We start from the raw sequence: 21451 nt of genomic DNA on the forward strand, positions 1-21451 counted from the left end.
CGGAGGTGTTGTAGTTGACGGTACTTTTTGTCTTTTGTGTTGGATGTCAGTTCAGGTTTATCCGATTTTTGATGTGCGTCGGATTGAAGTTTATCCGATTCAATAAAACACAAATGATTTTTTATCATTATATTTATTTATATAATATTTTTAATACTAAATTCGTTATTTTATGTGATATTATTTATATAAAATATATTTATATAATATAAATATTTATTTTATAGAATTTTTATAAAAATAAACAGAAGTATTTAAAAAGTGTATTTTCTTTTATTTTATAATTATTCGATGAATAGTATAGAATTCATGTTAAAATTTTTAGTTTTTATTTGTTTTTACTAAAATTTAAAGAATCAGTTTATTTGGTTGGGAATTTTGTTTTAAGATACGAAATGTTTTAAAGGAATTTTTTTAATTAATTGTTCAGTTAAATTATAGAGGTTAATATTATGGTAAATGTTTTGAAATTAGGATTAAATATAAGTGTAAATGGGATATTTTAAGATAAAGTGTTTATTATTTTAATTTTTTTAATGCCCTAAAGATGATTTTTTTTTGGTAGTCTATTGTCTTGTTTCACTATGGAATTTGATGTACGAATATTTTTAGCCAAAAGTAATTTGCATCGGTCAATTTCATTTAGTAGCTTAGAGGAAGAAATACATGTGTTACGACGCCAATGTTGCAACACCAACCTGTTGTTACAATGCAGCAATTGCACAATTGCTATGACATCACCTTGCTACTACAATGTTGCAACATCACTTCATAGTTACAGTGTTGCGACATTGTTGTTATTATAGTGTCATGACTCCACCATTCTTGCGGCATCAACCTATTGTTACAGTGTTGCTACACCATTCTTGCTACAGAGTTCCATCCCTACATTAACATTATGGATCATGACATGCAACGTTCTACATCTTAAGGGACTTCTTGGTAAATTGGTGGGCCACTTGTGCAAGGAAACAATGATTAACTAGGGAATTAGATGAGGAAATAATGATTAGCTAGGGAGTTGAACCACCATGACTATCAATATGCAAACTAACAGATTGGAAAGCAACTAACGAACTTCAACCATTGTGATTGTTTAGTTTTGCAACTATTGTTTAAGAGTTGGAGAGGCTAGAAATGTAAAGAAGAACCCATGTAGCTAGAATAGGAAGAACTTGAGAGGTTGGACAAGAAAGACGAGCTCGTGAAGCTGGAAAAGGGAGGCTATAACAAAATAGACGAAGAAAAATTGGTGCATATAGAGATGAAACAAATGGCAGATATGTAAAGGAAAAATGTAAAGTGGGATTGTACAAAAATTGTAGAACAAATTTGATGTCTATGTGAATAAGATATAAAAAACTTTGTTGTTTTCTTTTGTATTGTATTTTGTAAACTTCTTGATTTCCTGATTATATGTGTGAGTCTTTAAGTTTTTGTCAATGCTAGCATACAAGTAGCTATGCACTCTATGGGTGAAGATTGAGTTCTCAGTGGTTATGCACAACATTATATGGCCTGCTATGTAAGGTGGTATTAGAGCTCATTTAAGTTCTTGAGATTTGTAACTTTTTAATGCTTCTATGGCATGTGGTTGTGGTTAGAATTGAGAGGCATTGTTTAGAAAAATTGTTGGAGGGAAAGTTGTGAGAAGCCCAACCTAAATAAAGCCTACGAATGTTATTTAGTGATTTGTAATTGAAATTGAAGGTGATATACAAATTGCATGTGAAATTGTATATGTGTTTTGGGTAATGGATCAAGTAACTAAACACATAAACAAGTTATTTTTAAACACAATTAACAACCAAAAAGAGGCAATAAACCATTTCAGAAAAACATAACAACAAAACATGATAAAGGAGTTCACCCCTCTCCTGGGCTACATCTCCTAGTCCAACTTCCAATATAGGGCCTCTTTCATTAAGTTCTCAAAAGTGTGTTTTCATGGCTTTACAATGCTCAAAATGCAAAACAAATGTCTCCAATGGATCTAGAACTATCAAAAACCCACTTGGGTTCTTTCTGTACCTCATTTGGCCAAAAATTGAGAAAGTTATGCCTGTTACAAGTTTTTCCCAAATTCTATGGCTAGTCATCCTACAATTCGACCCAAATCTGGCTTGAGCGCCCCAAACCTGGAACCGACACGCAAATCTGGCCTACAATCCCACCTGATAGGCGAATTTGTCGGATAGTTAAACTGTCAATTAATCCCCAAGTTCTGAAAATTTCGGTTGTATGGGGGCGACGTGCCTAGGGGTCAGGGCTAACCACCCACCCTTGCTAGTCGAGGCCCCCAAATGCTTGACACATGGTCATATAACCACCCATAGAAACCAGGTTGGTGCCAAATTGTGTGCGCACCCAAAAAATCAGACAGGCTTGGTCACATGGCGGGTCATATGGCTCGGGGTTGGCCTTTGCTGTAAGTGCTTAGGCATGGCTCCTCCTGCGCTTCCTTCGGTGGTTGTTTGGACTTTCATATTGCTTTAGGTTGGTCCCCTAGGGGTTGGCACCCTTAACTCCTTCCCGCTCCCTGTTCCATTGAGGGTCATGTGACTCGGGGGCTGGCCCTATTCAAAACTCTACATTGTTCTTTGATTAATAGCTCCTGGTGCCTGTGTTGTGGGTGGTGACCACGAGGCTGGGGTTAACCCCTAGCCCATAGTATTGCCCCTGGATCCTTGTGGGTGTGGTGACTAGGTCTCGGGCTTAGACCTAGCCCCAATCGCCGATATTTAATACATTAAAGTTTAAGTATAAGTCGTGAGTATAATAGTTAAGAAACATTGCATGACACGAAGGTTGATGCCTATGGTTGCTTGGCAGAGGTCGCGGGTTCGACTCTAGTGGTTTTTTGGCCCCATACATAACAAAATTTTGGTCCTACCCTTGGAGGCCACATGGATGCCTCTGTTGGCCCACGTGGCACTCCCACATTAGTCCACGTCAAATACACAGTCAGTGTATTATATAATAAAATAAATTTTGAGCCAATCACAAAAGGAAAAATGGTGAAAACCCATTGGTCAATAACATTCAAAGTTTTCGACCAATCAGGAGAGGCCATGTGATAGTCTGCCACTAGCCCAAAATGTCCAGTCACCTATCAATTTTGCCAAATTTTACCTATTTGAGATTTCAATCAGAACACGATATCGGGAGCATACGATATTGGTTTTGAGTGAAACACATTGCATTGGATTCAGATCGTCAAGATCTATCCAACCATTCAGCTTTAAAGATCTATCACACACTTTGAATTTTGAGCACTAAATTGATCCCCTAGATCACTCCTCCCCATTGGAAGCTTTTGGACCTCCAAAAGCTCATTTTCAATCAATAAATAGATGAAAGTACAATTCACTCACCCTTCCAACCTTAATCCATTTGGCTTTGTTTGTTTTTTTCGCTTTGAGCTTATCATGAAGGAACTTCACTTTTGAAGTCTTTGTCTTTCTGTCAAAGAAATCTTTTGTTAAATAAATATAAACATTCTCTCCTCGACCTTCAATCAAAGGAGACTTATTCAATTTCAAGTTCACTTCACCTTGAACACTATAGTCATGATGATGCTTAACATGTCTAGCCTTGTTTTTGGCTCGACTCTTCACCAAATGTGAACAATCACCTTGCACCATTATTCCTCAAAGCCAAAACATTATGTAACCCACAAGAAGATATTTTAGAACCAATGTCCTCTTTATCAAATAGCTTTTTCATTTTATTTTTGACCCTTGCATTCTTTAACATTGGCTTCTTGTTCATACCAATGTTCAACAATGATGCATCTTGCTACAAATGAACTTCACATTGTTTTCCTCTTTTAGGAGGCAACATGTTAGACTCGTGAAACATCTTATCATAAGGATTAGAAACCTCAATTAAATCAGAGTATAAACTTAATTCATATCCTTGAAAGACATTAGATTCATCAACATCTTTATGTTTAATCATCAACAATGTAAAATTCTAACTAGCATTTAGAAACCTCTTCATTTTTCCAACATTCACAAGAGATAAATTCATCTTCTTTCTATGTTCTCTTTCAATCCCATATTTAAACAAGTGATACTTGTTCTCATGGAGATGAAAGATGGCTTTATTGTCATGTAACTATGGGCTTCCCAAAATAATCCCACAAATGTCAAGTGCTACCACATCATGTTCTACCTCATCAATAAAATTTGTAGTGATGGAAAATATAAGTATGCATTTCCTTGTCACTTGCAAATTGGCATTGTCACATAACCAACCCAAAGGATAAGGTTTATGATGCGGAATGGTTTCCAAATTTAATTTCTTGACAATATCTTCTGAAATTAGGTTTTCTTGTGAACCACTATCAAACAAAGTATCTACCTTGTTATGTTTTGTGATGATTCTAATGTGGAACAACTCCATTCTTTCTCTTTCATTTTGAGTTTCAATGGGTTTTCTATAGGAAATATTACTTGCAATTGAATCCTTACCTTTCAATCCCATGGCTATAATTTTTGTTTCATCTCCAGAATCAGACCTAGATCTTTTTGTGTAGTTGAAACAATTTTCTTTCTCCTTGTTATTAAATTTTTTGGATCTCATCAGAGGATGATTTTTCCAATAGTGGTCTTCATCATGGCCTTGTTTAGAACGATGTTTACATATTATCTTTTCTCCTTATTTCTTGACTGCAACATTCTTTTTATCCTTGCCTTTAAATTTCCCTTTTCCTTTTTCTCCATACTTAAATGACTTCTGACTAGTTTCTTCATAAACATTTTCCCTCTTGCCTCTAAATGAGTTGTTTGTACACAAAATTGATCTATTTTTGTAGGGTTAAACATGAGAATGGTATGTCTCAAGTAGCTATGTAATCCTCCAATGTATTTGAGCAAAGTATCTTGAGAGGAAAAATATATACCCAAAATCAAAGCTCTTTTCCTAAACTCTTGAGTATAAGATTGCACATTTTTCCCCTTAGCTTGCCTAAGTTTTTTCCAATCCATGATAGCATTTTTAATGTATGCTAATGGATAAAAATGCCTTCTTATTACAACAACAAAATCATTCCAAGAGGATACAACCTTACCATGTTTCTTCATGTCCTCTTGAGTTTTGGCTTCCCACCAAATAAGTGTTGCACCTTCCAATCTAAGAGAAGTAAGTTGAATCTTGGTCTCATCATCCTTGATTCTTTTAATCTTGCAATACACTTCAATTTGATGAACCCAATTTTCCAATCTCTCTGCATTTACCTCTCCATTGTACATAGGCAATTCAAACTTTATATCAAGCTTAAGCAAAGGAGTTTTACCATGTCCCTTTGGAGAATTTGGAGGTGTTTGTGAAAGGGTAGAAGAAGTAGAAGATGAGGATGAAGATGAGGATGAGGATGATGGAGGTGAAGGTGGTGGTTTGTCACCATTCCCTCCATTCCCTTTTGGAGGCTTGTCTCCTTTTCCTCCATCTCCTTTTGGAGGTTTTGAGCTCTCTCCATACAACCATGCATTTATCTCTTCATAAACAACCTTTACCATTTGAGACATCTCAAAGAATTATATTTTGAAATTTCTTTCATCTTCAAACATCCCTTTGGGACTTTCTTCATGTGCCATCACTATTGAGGCTTGAAGTGTGTTTGTTCTCCTTGAAACAATTTGAGATCTTGGCTCCATATGTTCTCCTTCTCCTCTTTTAAACTTCAACCTTGTAAGAATAAGAAAAACACTTCCAAACAAAATCAAACCTTCATAATAACCTGATGCTCTAATACCAAAATGATCTGTAATTGAAACTGAAGGTGATATACAAACTAAAAGTGAAATTTTATATGTGTTTTGGGTAATGGATCAAGTTACTAAAACATAAAAAAGTGATTTTTAAACACAATTAACAACCAAACAAAGACAATAAACCATTTCAGAAACAAATAACAACACAACATGATAAAGGAGTTCACCCATCTCTTGGGTTACATCGCCTGGTCCAGATTCCAATGCTGGGCATCTTTCATTAAGTGCTAAAAAATGTGTTTTCATGGATTTACAATGCTCATAATGAAAAATAAATGTCTCCAATGGATCCAGAACTGTCAAAAACCCCCAGTTGAGTTCTTTCTGCACCTCATTTGGCCAAAAATTGAGAATGTTATTCCTGTTACAAGTTTTTCCCAAATTTTATGGCTAGTCATCCTACAATTCGACCCAAATATGGCTTGAGCGCCCAAAACTCGGAACCTACGTGCAAATCTGGTCTATAATCCTGCCCAAAGGGCGAATTTGTCAGATAGTTAAACTATCCATTAACCCTAAAGTTTTGAAAATTTCAATCATATGGGGGTCACATGCCCAAGGGTTGGGGCTAACTGCCCACCCCTATTGGCTAGGTCCCTAACTGCTTGACATGAGGTCATATAACTGCACATATAACCCGGGCTAGTGACAAATTATGTGCGCACCAAAAAATTTGACAGGCTTGGTCACATGGGGGGCCATATGGCCTGGGGCTGAGCCCCACTTCAAGCGCCTAGGCTTGGCTCCTACTGCTCTTCTGTCGGTGGTCATTTGGACTCACATATGACTCGGGGATGCCCCCTCTAACTCTTCTGTGCTCCCGATTCCATTGAGGGTCATGTGACTCGTGGGATGGCCCCTATTCAAAACTCCGCCACGATTCTTTCATTAATAGCTCTCGGTGCTTGTGTCATGGGCGGTGACCACGGGGCTAGGGATAAGCTCTAGCCCACAGTCCCACCCCTAAATCCCTATGGGTGTGGTGACTAGGGTTGGGGCTTAACCCTGACACCAACCTCCAATGTTTAATACGTAAAACTTTAAGTATAAGTCATGAATATAATGGTTAAGAAACATTGCATTGCATGTTGGTTGATGCCTATGGTTGCTTGGCAGAGGTCACAGGTTCGACTCCAGTGGTTGCTTGGCCTCATCCATAAAAAAATTTGGTCCAATCCTTGGAGGTCATGTGGCTGCCTCCTCTTGACCCACGTGGCACTCCCACATTGGTCCACATCAAACACAAAATCAACCCATTATATAATAAAAATAATTTCTGAGCTAATCACAAAAGGAAAAATGGTGAAAAGCCATTGGTCAATAAAATTTTAATTTTTAGACCAATCAAGAGAGGCCATATCGTAGCTTGCGACGGGTCCAAAATGCCGAGTCACATGTCAATTTTTCCAAATTTTACCTATTTGAGATTTAAATTAGAAAACGATATCGGGAGCATACGATATCAGTTTTGAGTGAAACGAGTTGCATTGGATTTAGATTGTCGAGACCTATCCAGTCATTTAGGTTTTGAGCTCTGTCACACACTTTGAATTTTGAGCACTAAATTGATCCCCTGGATCAGTTAGGTTTAAGGCCACTAGACGACTTGTAGGAGAGACACCATGTAGAGAAGGAGAAACATGAGGAGGTATTGTGATCGAGAATTGGAGGAATTGAGAATAAAAATAGAAAAGCTAGAAAATAGGAGACTTGGGGATGTTGAAGTAGATTCTCAGTTGGAAGATGAGGTTGAATAAAAAGAAAATGTTAAGGAAGTGGGCCCAACAGCTATCATTTCTAAAAGATAGAGGAAGCACAATAGTGGAATCTTCATGCTATCATGGTAGCTTAAATCTGTCCTTTTCTTCAATAAATTCTCCATAGGAGATGTAGCCTTGGTGTACCCTTGTATGAATTTCTCATAATAACCTGTATTCCCTAAGGTATATCACAATTGTCTAACTGAGGTAGGTAGTGGTAAGTCTACTATTACAGTTGTTGTCTCCATAGAGATAGTTCTTCGCTGAAGGGGAACTAGTGCCTAGGACATTGACTTCAAATTTTATAAATTTATTTAAAAAATTTCCTAGAGACAAACTCTTCTATTTAAAATGGGATTTTAATCTTAGAGGTCTAAAAAACTACTCAAATTGGCTTGATACTAATGATCAAAACTTTTTATGAAGTTGTAGAATAGTGAGAAGAAATTATATTGGGCATTACAAAATACAATATATTAAACCCTAGAAGAAAACTTCTTGGTGAAATGAAAGGGAAAATGCAATGGTGAAGTAGTGGGGTGCATATTAAGGTTTCTGCAAATAGAATCATAGGTATCTTTTGTAACTTTTAAGAAACATAAATAAATATTCTCATTTAAATAAGAAAACTATTGCAGCCATACATGTAATTCAAAAAATAGAGAACAATAATGGATGTATCACAGAAGAAAGACACATGTACTGTGAACAATCAATAATATTTTGAAATCAAATTTAATAATATTTATTCACCTCCAAAACAATTTACACATTACACATACATATTTTCAAAAAAAGTCTCTTAACCAAAAAATTTGAACCCCCCTTCAATAGTTCGCAAGTCTTTTTGAATATTACATCAAAAAATTATAAAATAATTTTCAAACTTCGCTAACTATCTTAACTATCTTCAAAATTAACAAATTCCAAAATTTACAAAACAAACATCCTCATTGACGAGAAATAATATGACTAGTGGAACTTTGACTTTGAGAAGTAGTTCCTGGTTCTACAATTTGAACTTCATGGGTGTAATCAACCTTTCACATTTTTTCCAAAGCAATGGATCTCGAAGTGTACATAGGATCATTTTTTAAAATGTGGCCTTTAAATTTGTCAGCTTCACGTAGTTGGGATTTGTAGCAAATAGGGTTTTCACTTGCCATAGAACTTGGAAATATATTTGTAAATGGTTTACTATAGTTCTTCCCTTCAATACTATAGTCCTCTCATGAGTAATATCTGCTTTAATTGTGGCTGCTACAAACTCTTTCTCATATAATTCCCATGAGAGAAAATTCACTTGTTGATCCTAGCAATTGGGTCAGCCAACTCCAGTCCTCTAATTGAATTTATAATCAAATAAAGAAATTGACCTCTGGACCTCATTGAGTTTCTTCTCAACATGAATATGAAGAATGTTTTTCTCATCCTTCTTATTGACTTCCATGATTATTGCATCTCCATCTATGATATCTAATGCCTTTAATTTTGTTGCAAGATTTTCATTTAGATAACTGAACATCTTCTTAACTTTTAACACTTCATTTTTGGACCTGTCCTTTGCATGTATGAATGACCATTTTAGATCCTTTGATCATAATTTTCTATTGTGCAATTATCTGAATACATTCCTATATAGAATGGATTTCTTGAATAATATTGTCCCAAATGATTTTCCTAGCTTTAATCAAGGTAATGCTACCCTTTAGTTTTGTTTTTAGCCCCTTGATTTCACCTTGTGCTTCCTTATGCCTATTTGTTTGTTAATTATTATTTTCATTTTCCACATTCAACTATCTCTCCTTTGTTTTTAGCTGTTTTTTTATTAGGTGCAAATTATCTTGAGTTTTCTTTAACTCACCTTCTAAAATCCTGAGCTTTGTCGTTACCCTTTTAGTTTCTCTACAGGGTCCTCTGAATCAACTAAAACAACAATAATACAAACATGTCTCTCAATTGATTGTTGTAGACTCTATATCTGTTGTTGCAAATTAACAACCTCTTTATTTCTATCAACTAATTCTCTCATCAACACTTCTTTATCTTTCTCCACTTGTGATAATTCAATTGTTTGGGCATGTTTTGTAGTAGGCATTTTTAGCTTTTTCCTTAGTTACTCTACTTCAAATTTTGTATTTTGTAACAAGGTTTTGATGGCTTCCCTATCCTTAGGATATATTCCCAATTTTATAACTAACTTCTTATATTCTTCATTTTGAATATCCAGATCCCTGATGTTTTAGTTTTCCTTCTTAAGCTAATGTGAGACTTTGGCTAGGAGTTTATCTACTTTGTTAATTGTCAAAGAATTTTTGCTAAATTCATTGTATTACATTTTCCCTGCTTATGCAAATTAATCTTATTAGGCAACGAAATAACATTTACATTTATAGATAGGTTCAATGTTTTAAAATTAGGCACTAAAGGAATAGATTGAACAACTTGATGCATGAGTGAAAAATTTAATTGGTTTCTATCAAGGTCCATAGCAAAAAATAGTCTCATCTGATAAGATGGAACTTTTTGTGTTGCTAACTGAGTAGCCACATTAGTTCTCGTCCTATAACTCCTTTCTTGAATTTGTTGATAATCTTTCTGCAATGTCTTTGTTGAAGAAGGAGTTTCTTATACTAAATATGTTTTTAAATCAGTGGACATGGAAGAAGATTCAATTGTACGTCCTGAATTTCCCAACTGCATTTGAAAACCAAGTTGATTTGAAGGTCCTTTTGTCAATTTGACCTTTTTTTTATCACTTTCCCCTTGAAGTTTTGTTATATTTTGTGCTTGAACATCCTCCATCACAACATATATTTTTTTAGAGACATCCCTTTTCAAGATTCTATCTTTTACTATAGGAGTTTCAACCTCCATTTTGTGTTGCATTTGTCTATTTTTCCAATTCTCCTGATTATCCATCCTTTCAAGTTCAGGTTTACTTTCATGAGGATATGGTGCAGATTTAGTGTCCATCCTTTCATTAGAAATGATATTATGGGGGTTGTTTTTCCACTTCTCTCACTTTTCAAAACCAAATTATTTCATCATTTCTTCGACCTAGGAAATGGCTTGTCTAGGATTTACAAAAAATGGTCTAAAAACATTCTCGAATTTGAAAACATACTTTCTGTGCCTAGGGATGAAGTGAATTTGATCCAAATCAAGACTTTGTCTTTTAAATTCCAAGGAAAATATCCTCTTGGAAATGAAATTTAGTAAATAGTGGGGCTGGAATTCAGCTCCAGATAAACTTATTTCAGTGTATTCCTCAAAGATATACCAGTCTCCCACACTGGTATTTACACTCAGCTACAACATTTGTTTTTCTTTGGTAGAATTCTAGGGGGCTATTGATTATTTAGAATGAAATATACAATAGCCATGAATGATGGTAAATATTTAACAAATCCCTCATTGTTCTCCTTCCTCCTAATGACACTACTCCATTCAATCAAAAATTTAGTTTGTTTGTTTGCATCCACATGTTTAAATTGAGTCGTTAAACTTGTCATCATGGAAATATATGAAATAATGGACCAAGATAGAAGGGTATTGAAATAACTAGTTATATGGAAATTTTGAGATTGGAAAAGGATAATTATACTTGGTAAAATAAAGGAATGTCCAGGACAACATTTGGTTGCAACATTAAACTCAAAAACCTCTAGCTTTGTTCATTTATTTTATTAGTATCATCTTCTCCTATAAAGGATAAAACTATGGCCAATACCTATTATGCAAATTCAGAGAATAAGGCCATAGGATATTCTGTTGTTGATGGAGGAATTTGTGAATTGGGTGGAAGGATAAGTTTGAACAAACTTTCTTTGCTTTTGTTAGGGAGTTTCTTATAAGTAAGAAGCAAGGAATTATCTGTAAAACCCTCAAGATTTTCAATCATAGGAAAATTGAAAGCTTTATGGATTAGTTATGGGTTAACCTCAAAAACATTCTCCCCTATTTATGACATAATGAAATTCCTTTGCGGTACAAGGGAAGACATTAACTAGCATGTGAATTCAGGAAAGCTATAGGTGGTTGGGACGATAAAATGGTAAAGACCAGACTGCACAACTTGAAAGGGTTCATTGGAATGATTTAAATGATCAAGGGAATATTTATGAATGTCCAAGAAGTCAAAAGGGTAGTGAGAGTCATAGTTTTTGCTTCTCTATCCATGAGTGGAATATGAATAGATGGTAGTGTTATTGGAGGATTTTAAATTTCCTTCTATTTTTTTTGGTACTGATGGTTTTAAAAAAGCAGTAAGAAAAAAATGAGGATTTATGGATTATCTAGCAATAAAGGATGGCGAGAGGTAGGATGCTGACATGGTGTTGACTGGGAAAAATCTGGATACTAGTCTCTATGGCTCTATAAACTAAAGGAAAAATAATAATAGGTGGCACATCTTTTTATTCTTCATGTACTCGGAAGGAGAAACAAAAAGTTGGATGACGTGAAAGAATACAGAAAGGTGATGTGGAATATGAGATGACATGTATAGGTAAGTTGGAGTATAGGTTAAACCCGCTCACTTTCCTAACTCACCTGGAATGCTCACTTGGTAGTGTTGAAAATGCAACAAGAAAATCCTAATTTAATTTTGTCCTTGAATTAAATTGGGAACAAAATTGTAATTCCACATCTCATGACAACTTGTATTAGTTAACTAAGTTAATTTGACTTAGTTGGCTTAGTTAAATCGAGTTGAGGGTCTAACTTGAGTCATGTAGAGTGTCTCCTACATTATAGGAGCCTTGGTTGAGTTTATTTTGAGTTGTAATTAATTAATTCAGTTGAATTGAGTTAAAGTCGGTTAAAATAGTTCAAACTGTTGGAGGAACTAGTGGGAGGTCTAGTAGTGTGGTGCTGCCTACAATGATCAACCAGTAACTGATGATTCACTCATAAATAACTCATACATGTTAGATCTGAGATTTACCCAGTTGAGATTAGAGTTTAGGGACAATGTACTATTAGTTGTATAATCATCCAAATTGTACAGGTGGTGCATTGTTGGAGGGAAATGTTCCCCTAGGGCTTTTTGGGTTGAAACCCTAGCAGACTGAAAATTTTCTATTCAAAGAAGCACACATTCACACAGCCATTATGCTATTATAAGCAAATTCTATTGTAAAGGGTACGTACCTTAGGTCCTACGTTCGAGAAGGCCCTTAGGGTCCAAACCCTTCTTGGAGTTCCCTTCTTCTCTTTTGTCCTGCAAAACAACCAATTCCAAAGAACACAGCAGTATATGGACAAAACCTTATAAAGAAACCATCTTCATGTTATAAATAAAGGTAGTTAGTTATGAAATCCAAACAACCATTTACATATGAATTCTAAACATGAATATCATTAACATAAAGAGGATTCATTTCGGGAACCAAGACATGTGTTTCTTTTATTATAGACAAATAAAGTACATAAAAAGGAATATTTTCACCTGAGTCACCTTCAGTAGGCTCCAAGCAAAGCTTCCTTCCGGATCCGTTCCAGCCTCAAGCCTCTAACAAACTCCTTCCATGACTCTCTCCATGATGTCACAAGTAATGGATGAACATCAACACACAAGGAAACAAGAGTTTCCTGTACAAATGGGGGAAGTGCAGAAGGCACAAGGGACTTCAGACCTGGTCAGGGGAAAAATCTTAGCATAATAACCTTTCTCTCTCTTATCTCCTCCCTTAGGCCCTCCCTTTGAGGTCTTTTTATACCTCTCCCAAAGTATTTTTTTAGTTGGGAGTTGGTTGGGAACAGTTGGGCACGGGCACTAACAGGTGATCAGCAGGTAAAACCCGTGATCTCCGCCCGAAAATAAGGAATTTTATATTTTTTAAAGAATTTTAATACATATACGCGGGTTGGATATACACAGACCCGCGTATACACGTGTTTAACTCAGGGCAATATCGCGTATAAGGCATAAAACATTGTTTTTTAAATTTTAGGACCAGGTCTGGAAGGAGGGGTTGCCCTAGGCCATGAGTACAGTATCACAAACCATAAGAGTGAGATTTGGAGCTATAACAGATGCCCCCTAATATATGAGGTCAGAAGGGGTACATGATGGCCGAAATATATTATGCGAGTACATGGAAAGGAAGTCTGTCAAAAACCGATAAGGACTTCACCAGAATTCAGCCTGCCTAGCCACCAAAGGAGATCAGAAAGAAACACTATCTGAGGCGGGCATACCCATGCTCAGAAAAAGTAAAGCATGTCCGCATATCAAGTACAAGTGGATCCACTAAGTATACAAGTATAAATGAATGAAAGATACATAATGGATCATCTGATTATAATGAACAAGTACATGTCTAAATATCACATATAAGACTGTCAATGATGTTGAAAGATGCAACGGATCACTGATATCAAAGACTGATCCCAAAAGGTACCAACTGAACATGATGGAATAGGATGGTACTACACTGCAAACTCAGGTGCCAGCATATAGAATGTCGCCATAACTGACTGCAACATATAAGGTGGAGTGGTATCAACTAGCAGCAACAGGAGCAACTGTCAAGTGAACCAATGAATGCTGATACAACCTGAGGTCTTCACCAATCGCCGTGGTACATTTCTACACCATGGGAATAAATGATCTGAAGTCGACCATGTGAGAAATCGTTTGATTACTGGTCATTGATGTATACCGTTAACAAACGCGAGACTACTCACTGATAATGATAATGAGCGTCAAGGTACCCAGTACAATCTAACAAGTGTGAATAGATGAGCTGGAGTCGAACACCTGTAAGAATCTATCGATCAGGAGACAATGATGGTTTCCCACTGTCGATAGCGAAGGATCTGCCACTAATGACTGCAAACCCCAAGGTACTGCCAAATGGACTCTAGATCCTTGCCCCAGAGCAATGAGTCGAAGTCGATAGGGAAAGATCCGCTAGAAGGAAGGCATTAAGGCATCCTTCATCAATCTAGCGCCGGTGTAACCCGTAGGCCAATAATGTGGAAGGAATTGGACGAAAAAGATGTAATAACCCAACCGAAGTACGTTTCCGATGTACACAATATGTGGCTAGCGCACGACAGAAACCCTCTGAACCAACCAATAATGAAAGCTAACACAGAGGCGAGGTATCCACCAATAGGGTCAAATGGAAACCAAGGTACTGCACGAATCCCAATGTGTGATAATGTAAGCTGATGTCGAACACAAGGGAAACCGCTCAGTCAAAGACTCATGATACTGATCGATGCTGAGCACAAGGTGACCTATCAATAATGAAAATAGGGCCAGGGTGCCGCTCTAGGCCTGTCCTCAAAGCAAGATGTTGTCGTCGATAAGGACAAGACCCGCCAGCAAGAATTCAATGGGGACCTTCTCAAACCAGCACGAGTAAAGGACCAATATAGCTGATGTTATGATAGACATGACACTGACAACCAGGGATGGCCGACTGAAAAATGAGTCAAGAGACACCACAGAGAGGCCGACTCAGGCTAACTTCCCTTGAACAAAAGCATGACTCAATGTGACTATGTGGCAACATATGATGACTCTGTATAAGTTCGCCACGCAGGAGGCACGAACGAACCCTCCATATGATTGGAAGAGATAACCAATCGGGGGAGAGCTGACTCAATAACAAGGTTGTGGCATACCTAAGTCAAACTAAATCCCACCCATGCGGAGGAGACTTTGTTTTGAGTGCTTTGTTCAAGGGCGACACGACTGACTCTAGCTGCCAACAATAAATGGAAATACTGTCCCATTCCCGCTCTTTTTGGAATATTTAATTTTTTTCTCTTTTTCCGTTAAGCTGAAAAAGAATAAAAGAATGCTATGGTACAGTGGAAAGAACGAGTGTCGGTGAAACAGATGATCTAGTTCCTGGAAATGGAACGTTACTATGCTCAATGCAGGGAGGTGAAAACCGGTCAGTGACACTCAAAGGTGTGTTCCTTCCACGGGTCAAGGTGTGTCAAGCTGCAGAAGTCAAAGGTATGCAAGGTTGATTTTGCAGTCTTCATGGTCAAAAGGTGGCTTAAACACGAATCCAAGTGAAGCCGGCTCTAGGCCAAAAGGTGCAAGTGGTCAACATGCAATGCAATAGTACAACTCAACACAAAGGAGCCTCTAGGGTATAAGGCCAGAACAAAGCGGAGAAGCGAAGAGGAATGAGTCTTCAACACATAAGTCATGGCGGGACTACAGAGGACTCCCGAGCCTACTCAATAGAGCAGCATGGGCAACAAATGTCAGTGAGGTGCTAACTACAATGCCCATGTAAAGGATGGCTCTACCATCGTGTCATGATTTAAAGAATCGGCGAGTGAAGATGGCTTACGAACCATAACATGATGGGATCGACCCTATGGCAGATGTATGGGCAAATGGAGGCTAGTATGCATAATGCAACGGAAAAATGGTGTCCCTAACCTATATGCCAGTGAGAGAACGATACCTGCCATGACGGGTCAGTAGTCATGGAACTGTCTCGAAACTGAAAATCGTCAAAAATGTCCTGAAAAACAAACCATTCTCGACATTCCAAGCTCCCAAGTTAAAATTCACATGAGGCTAAACAAAATAAAATTTAGAAAAAAATTTGCATTTTCAAAACTTATAAAAAGCATTTTGGACTCACCATTTTTTTGGATTTTTCAAATATAATGATGCATTTTGAAAAATATTTTTGCTAAGATTCAAATGACTGATATGATGATCATGTTCCAGACATTGGTCCGGTACGACCAGATGGGTTCCCACGGCATGGACGACGCGGCCGAGGAGCCGAAGAGGCGGCTGCTGATACAGAACGGACTCTAAACAACGTCCAGCGACACTTGGCGAGACTGAGCTGCCGAGTACCGATGGCCACCATAGAGGACCTTCCTGAGGATATGCAGCATCATGTGGTTGGCATGCCACGTGACTGGGTTCACACTTTTCGGCGTGTGGCCAACGTGATAGTTACATACTTAGATGCTCATCCTGAGCCAAGGCATTAGATATGCCGGACATGATTATGGGCATTTGAGTCCCAAATTTTGTATATTTTTGGACACACATATGTACACTCGAGATGCTTTACGATATATATATATATATACAGTTTGACTTTTTGATGCTTGATTTTATTATGATGAATGATTGATGTGCCAGTCTAATGCCTGATTAGCGATAGAATCAGCTAACCAATTATGAGATCTTGGAATATGCAAATAATTAATATAAGTAAATGATCTTTGCAACAACCTCACCCTTAAATACTGGCAATATAAAGATGGATCCCTTACCCGATAAATGTTGTTTAATTGTGACACTATCAATTGAGAATCAAGATACACTACCAACGACTCGATCCCATGAGAGGTTGCCTCGGATAATAAATTAATAACGACAGTATACTCGGCCATATTGTTTGAAGCAAGACCGATACACACGCCTCTTGATGCCATCAATTGACCAGTTGGATAATAGAGTACCCAAGCTGCGGAAGAGAGATTCCGAGTGTGTCGACTAGCACCATCGGCGAACCCAAAATAGACCAAATCATCCATCAACACCTGCCACAGCATACCAAAAAGTGATGATATCAGAAAACTCTCGACGATATATGTACAAATATACATAAAGTACAAAGAAGCCATTGCCTGGCCAAAACTAAGCAAAGTACTTCTTTAGGTAGACCCCGTTTCGGGGCTCCGCCAGCGTGTTTCCCTCAAAATCGATTAACTCATACGACCCTTTTTCTAAAACTCGTTTAATAATGAAAGGACAGTACCACATAGGCTTAAATTTGCCTGCCCCCAAGGTGTCTTTATCTTGGTCATAGACCAGGACAAGGTCACCTTCAAAAAAGACTCGAGAACGGACAGATTTATCATACTGCGTTTTAACCCTTTTCTTATGAGCCTCATTCATCGTGGTGGCATCTCGATGCTCCTCATCGAGATGTTCCAAGTGAAGTAGGCACTCTTCGAGACTCGAAGTCTCTGGAAGGAGCTCAACAGCAAATTTAAGAGATGGAATTTCACATTCAACCGGAAAGATAGATTCCATCCCATAAACCAATTGAAAAGGTGTAAAACCAGTAGCCGTCTTAACGGAGGTTCGGTATGCCCAAAGAGCCGAATACAACATAACGTGCCAATTGGACCAATTTTTATCGATTGTCTGTTGGAGTATCGTCTTAAGAGTTTTATTGACTGCCTCGACCTGTCCATTGGCCTGAGCGTAATAAGGAGATGAATGCTCCTACCGGAAACCCAATTTGAGAGCCAATTCGGACATCAGTTGATTCTGAAAATGACTGCCATGGTCAGTGACAATCTCTCTCGGGATACCGAATCTTGAGATAACCTGATTGAAAAGAAACAATGTTGTCGTGTCACTATCGTTCTTATAAGTAGGCATGGCCTCAACCCACTTCGTAAAATAGTCTATAGCCACGATAATGTACCTGTGATTCGCCACTGAAGGCGGATTACAAGTCGTAAAATCAATACCCCACTTTGTAAAGGGACCGACGGTGACAACGGGAAAAAGAGGAGCTGGATGCGCGCGCATTTTCCGAGTAAAAATTTGACATGGGTGACAATGTTTGACTGCTTCCACACAGTCTTTAAAGAGTGAAGGCCAAAAATAGCCGGCACATAAGATGCGCTGGGTTGTAGCAAACCCTGATAGATGACCACCAAAAGCTCCACTGTGGCAGTCATTGAGCACTGACTCTACTTCCTCTAAGGTTAAACAACGCCGAAGGATTGAATCAACCCCTCGACGGTATAATGTGTCACCGATGATAACATAGTTTTTAGCCAGGTGACGTAATTTTCGACGTTCATCCTTGGAGAAAGTAGAGGGAAACTTCGAAGTCTGGAGATAGACAATGATATCTCCATACCAAGGGTCGAGTGAAGAGATGAGGAATAAATGTTCGTCGGGAAAACTTTCCTCATAAACAGTATCCTCTCCACAAGGTAGCTCATAAATTAGCTCCGCGAAAACCATAGATTTCTTAGACTTGGCAGACAAGAACTCGAGATCAAATTCTTGCAAAATGACTATCCATCGATTATATTTGCCCCCAATCACTCGCCTACTGAGGACAAATTGAAATGGATTGACTGCCGCTAAGATAAAAAATTTGCGTAGCAGGATATAATGACGAAGCCACTGGACAGCATGGACAGCTGCCAAGGCCAACTTCTCAACCGGAGAATAGCGAAGTTCAGGACCTATTAAGCCTTGGCTCAAATAATAAATCACATGCTCGGTGAGAGCGTCATCCTCTTGAACGAGAACCATACCAATGGTTGATTCTGCTGCAGCGAGATATAAAAGGAAGTCTCTACCATAATCCGGTGGACTCAAAAGCGGGGCAGAGACTAATGCCTTTTTCAAAGCGTCAAATGATCACTGCGCAAAGTCGTCCCATACAAATGGAATGCCTTTCCGAAGCAAACGCATGAACCCTTTAGTGATCTTGGCATAGTTTGCTATAAACTGTCTTAAGAAATTAGCCTTCCCTTGAAGACTTTGAAGTTGTCGAATTGAGGACGGGGGAGGCAACTGAACTATTTCCTCAACCTTGAAGGGATCAACCCGAATCCCTTCACTGGACACGATGAACCCTAACAACCGACCAGACGTAACCGCGAAAACGCACTTGTTGGGACTCAACCGGATTTTATAAAAACGACATCGCTCGAAAACCAATCGAAGATGACTAGGGTGATCAGTTCTCTTTCGAGAACGAGCAGCGAGATCATCCAAGTAAGCCTCGATGACATGTTTGATGTCGTGGAAAGCATATGACATGGCCCGCTGAAAAGTGGCTCCAGCATTTTTAAGACCAAAAGGCATCTTTCTATATGCAAAGGTACCCTAGGGACATATGAAGGTTGTCTTATGTTGATCTTCAGGACGGATAGAAATTTGATTATAACCCGAAAAACCATCCATGAAGGAAAAAATTTCATTACCTGCACACTCGTCGATAATCTGATCAATGAATGGTGTGGGGTAATTATCTTTCGGACAGGCCTTGTTTAAATCCCTAAAATCGATGCATACTCGGCTTGTTCCTTGCTTTTTATCCACAGGGACTGGATTAGAAACCCAATCAGTAAGAGGAACAGGGTATATGAAACCTGCCCTTAGCAGCTTCTCAACCTCAGCTTTGATAGCTGCCACTTTCCTAGGGTTAACCGGCCGAAGCCTTTGACGAACCGGTTTGGCGTTCTCATACGTCTTGATCTCATGTTGAACTATAGAAGGATCAATGCCAGGAATTTCCTCATAAGACCAAGCAAATACATCTCGAAATTCCTTAAATAGGTTGGTGTAAATTTGAATTTCTTCAGGGGACCACTTAGTGAAGGCGACTCCTTTCCACTAAGCTCCATCATCTTGTTGCATTCTCAACAAGCATTTCTTGTTGCACACTTTTCAACACATGTGATCACCCCAAATCCAAGACTGAATGCATAACTTGTTATAGATCTGCGATCATCTACATTCCCTGCCCAATCTGGATCTACAAATCCTACCAATATCACATCATAAGAGTCAGTGTAAATAATTCAATAATCTACAGTACCTTATAGATACCTCAAAACACTCTTCGCTGCATTCTAATGGCTTTCAAGTGGCTTAGAAATAAACTGGCTTAGCACATTGACTGCATAAGCCAAATCAAGTCTAGTGGTGGTTAGATAGATCAGACTCCCAACCAGCTGTCTGTAAAGTGTTGCATCCACCACTTTTGAGCCATCCTCACACTGCAATTTGATGTTCTGTTGTAATAGTACCGGTACAGGCTTACACTGATCCATTCTAAACTTTTCTAACAGGCCTTTGACATAATTTTCTTGGGACAGAAATGTTTGGCATGAATCTCTCCAGATCTCAAGACCTAAACAGTTTCTGAGTGCACCAAGGTGCTTCATCTCAAACATATGTGACATCTGTTGCTTGATTTCATCAATTAGATATGTAGCATCACCTGTAATTATCAAATCATCTACATATAATGAAACCAATACTACGCACCCTTGTTCATCTTTCATGGTGTAAAGATTAGGGTCATTCTTGCTTCTATTATAGCCAGCTTGTAGAAAAAATGAGTCAATTTTCTCATACCATGACATGGGAGCTTGTTTCAGTCCATACAGTGTTTTCTTCAACCTACAGACTAAATTTTCTTTTCCTTTCTGTACAAACCCTTCTGGTTGCTCTAGATAAACCTCTTCTTTTAGTTCTCCATTCAAAAATGCAGACTTTACATCTAGTTGGTGCATCATCCAATGTTTCTTAGTAGCTAAAGCAATTAACATTCTAATAGTGTTCAATTTAGCTACAAGGGCGAATGTTTCTTCATAGTCTCTCCCTTCTTTTTGTGAGTACCCTTTTGCAACCAACCTAGCTTTTAGTTTTTCTATAGTTCCATCTACATTAATTTTCAGTTTATATAACCATTTGCAACCCATGGTCTGTTTTCCTCTAGGAAGTTCAACCAATTCCCAAGTGTTATTTCTGATTATTGAATCATATTCCTGTTCCATGGCTGTTTTCCATTCACTACTTTCATTTTCTTCTTTATAACTAGACGATTCAACCACATTCATCATACTAGTTATAAAAGCATTTTCCCTATATCTTGCAGGCATTTGAGCTTTCCTACCTGATCTCCTAAGTGGTGGGATAGTGGTTTCAAACCTTATTTCTTCCTTTTGCTGCTATTGTTGTTGCTACTGTTGTTGTTGTTGTTGTTGCTGCTGTTGTTGTTGTTGTTGCTGCTGTTGCTATCGCTGTTGTTGCTATTCATCCTCTGCCTTTGTGTGTTGTTGACCCTGATTGTTTTCTGTTTCATCTTCCTCAAAGTACGGAATGTCCCATATGTCATAGTGCTCATCAGGTTCTTCATT

The sequence above is a fragment of the Pinus tabuliformis genome, chromosome 8 (assembly GCF_031772625.1).
Source record: "Pinus tabuliformis cultivar Carrire ecotype Pingquan chromosome 8, CPIR1, whole genome shotgun sequence".
NCBI lineage: Eukaryota > Viridiplantae > Streptophyta > Pinopsida > Pinales > Pinaceae > Pinus > Pinus tabuliformis.